The sequence below is a fragment of the Gymnoscopelus braueri genome (assembly GCF_963280865.1).
Source record: "Gymnoscopelus braueri genome assembly, chromosome: 18".
Lineage (NCBI taxonomy): Eukaryota > Metazoa > Chordata > Actinopteri > Myctophiformes > Myctophidae > Gymnoscopelus > Gymnoscopelus braueri.
Window position 1 is genome coordinate 40,550,637 of NC_137618.1, and position 3,327 is coordinate 40,553,963.

Sequence of the window (3,327 nt, forward strand, 5' to 3'; positions counted from 1 at the left end):
AACAACAAACTATGACCTCAAACTGACAGACAGACAGACAGACAGACAGGGGCTAAGAACCAATTCATGTCAGCCAAAATACATTATTGCACAAATATGTGTGCCATTAAACATTGTATGCAGGCTTTATTTATGTATTATTAATTATTATGATTATGATTATGTATCTTACCTGGATTCACTCCTAAAATGTGGTATAGTGATTTGGCTTGCCATTATAGATCAGCCCCAGCCTGTTCTGATCCCACCATTTGATGGGTTTCGACTCGCAGCATTTCAGGCTGCATTATATATACAGTATACACATTGTATGGAAACACAGGCTTATACAGCCTTATCACAGCCTTTCTCCACTGTTTCATCACATCCACCCTGTCTGCTGTCATGCAAAGGATATTCAAAAATATATATTTCATGCATCTTTCACATGTCTTATTGTAATTTCAAGCTGGGTGAAATGATGCAATACCCGTTGTACCTGTCTGTCTGTCTGTCTGTCTGTCTGTCTGTGTGTGTCACCCTTTTACATTATGGATATCTCTGTATCTGTCTGTATACCCGTGTCCCTTGTATGCCCTCTATATCTGTCTGTCCTTGTCCCTTTTATGCCCATATATGGAGATCCCCGATGTCATCATTATATGGCCATAGATGGGTCCATTTGGTTCTGTTTGTACACTCTGAGGTACCAGATGGCTAAAATAACACTGAGGAGTTTACTGCGTAACCTCAGACTCTCTCAACCACCGTCAAACTAAAGCAGAAATGACATTAACACTTACACTGACTTACACTTAATAAAGTATTTATCTTCCAATATACAGAGACACGTTTCCTAAAAAAAATAAACATGTTCTATGAACGAAAAGGCCTCCAGCTGCCTTCATCAATGTAACCTTTCATTTTCACTCCGTCATCCTCCGGGCCAACTAAAGCAAGCGTGCAATTTCCCGCTTCTGTCATCGATTTTTCCTCCCCCCCATATTCCCAAAAGCATCGTGAAGCATGGAAATTGGGAGAGAGGAAATATCGGAAAAAGTAAGCGTATCCCCAAATGTAACATTTCAGCCGAGGCTCTCTCTTCTGTCCTCGCTCCCTCTGTCTTTGTGCCTCCTATCTCCTTCCATCCTCCCCTTCCCTCTGACATTGCCTATTGATTTGGACATCTGCCGTCGGATGAGCGGAGTCCTTATGCAGGGGTGGAAGAAGTACTCGGATTTCTTACTTAAGTAAAGGTAGGAGAACACAAATTTGAAATACTCTGTTCCAAGGAAAAGGCCTGTATTAAATATTTGACTTGAGAAAAGGTACAAAAGCATTGGCATGGAAATATAATGTTTCAACATTTGTCAAACTTTTTGTGTGTGTGGGGGGGGGCAGGCGATCTACAAGCACACACATCGTGTCACATCTCGACATGTTGTGAGCTTGTACTGTAGCTTGGATATTTTCAAATAGTTGACATAAAATTGGGCTTCAGTGGTTAATGTAGGCTATTTGTTTTGTAATAATAATCTAAACCTACAAAATAACTATAGTAAACTAAAGTTTTCTCTAAAAAAAGTTACAAACAATACCAAACAATATTGGCCTCTGAGATGTAGTAAATACTCAAGTAAAGTCAAATGTGTACGTACTGTAGACACTGTACAATAATTGAGTAAATGTACTCCACCAACACTGCCTACCCTCTCCTCCCATCCTCCCCTTCCCTCTGACATTGCCTATTGATTTTGACATCTGCCGTCGGATGAGCGGAGCCGTTATGCTAGGTGGGGGGTGGGGGGGGGGGGGTGGGACGGTCCCACTCACTGATCCTTAATGCTCACATAAGCGAGCAGCGGAATGGATTTCAGATAAACATCACGAGGCGCCGCGTCGATAAAAGAAAAAAAAACACACAAAAAGAGCCGTCCGTCCGTTTATGAATTCTGTTTTGTTTCTGTGGGTTCTCATAAGGGATGACGCGTGCGGAATTATCACTGATAGCCCTGATGGATGGCTTTCTGGAGCGGTTTATGCATGTGTGAGCGTTTTCTTTCTCTTTCCCCACTCCTCTCATCTCTGTTTCGTAATTTCAGTTTTTTTCGTTGACGGGCTCGATTTTTCTCTGTCTGGATTGACTCTGTGGCCCTTGTTTATACCATATAGCTTACTGTATATCTTTAGCGCAGTGGCTCTCAAAGTGGGGTCCGTCCGGGGACCCCCAGAGAGGTCCTTCGGTGGGGTTCCAGGGGAACAATTCAACCACTTTAACCGTGTTGTATACTTTTTTTGTATACTGTTTTTGGAAAAATTCAAAAATATATATCTTTTCAGATGGGGGTCTGTAGTATGAGTCTGGTCTCCTCTGCCCTCATCCTTGTTGTCCAAGCCACTGTTTCCCAAACAGTGGGTCGCGGACCAATTTTTATGGGTTGCAAGTAATTTTTTTTTACTTTTCATCAATTCAAAATAATTCCAACATTTTTCAAAAGTATTTGATAAATAAAATTAAGAAAAATCTAATAATTTCCAGAAGTAGGAAGTAGTGAAAATAGCCGCGTTTTCACTACTTCACGCCGCGTTGTGAGCTTGTAGAATGGTGTTTTCAATAGTTTGGGTCCCGGCCAAACTAATTTCTCTTTTGGGTCTCGAGCTAAAACGTTTGGTAAAACCACTTGGTCTAAGCCACTGGTTCTCAAACATTTTATGTCAAAAGATTTACAATGTGTCTAAATTATTTCGTCACATTGTGAGCTTTGTAAGATCTGCTATTTTTGAATTCCAAAAAGCATAAAAGAGGGTTTAAAGTGCACGGGTAAACTGATTTTGATGCTACATTAACTCATTTTGCCGGAACCTCCTTAGCCCCGCCCCTGAGGGTTCACCCAGACCCCACTGTGAGAGCCACTGTGTTAGCTTATACTACAGTATCTTTAGGGGTCTGTCTCTGTGGGTTTCTGGCAGTGTTGGAAAGTAACCAAGTACATTAACTTAAGTAAAATTTTGAGGTATTTGTACTTTACTTGAGTATTTATAATTTCCAATACTTTTACTTACATTAACCACTTCAGCCCTTTATACATTTCGGCCATTTGAAAATAGCCGATCTACAAGCTCACGCGACGCATTGTGAGCTTGTAGATCGACTATTTTCAAAATATTTTTATAGTTTTGAAAACTTGTGAAATGGGACATTCTGCATAATGAGTACTTCCTACTTTTGGTGCTTGAAGTACATTTTGATACTAATACTTTCGTACTTTTACTCAAGTACATTTAGAATTACGGACTCTTACTTGTAACAGAACACTTCTACATTGCAGTATTGATATTTTACTTGAG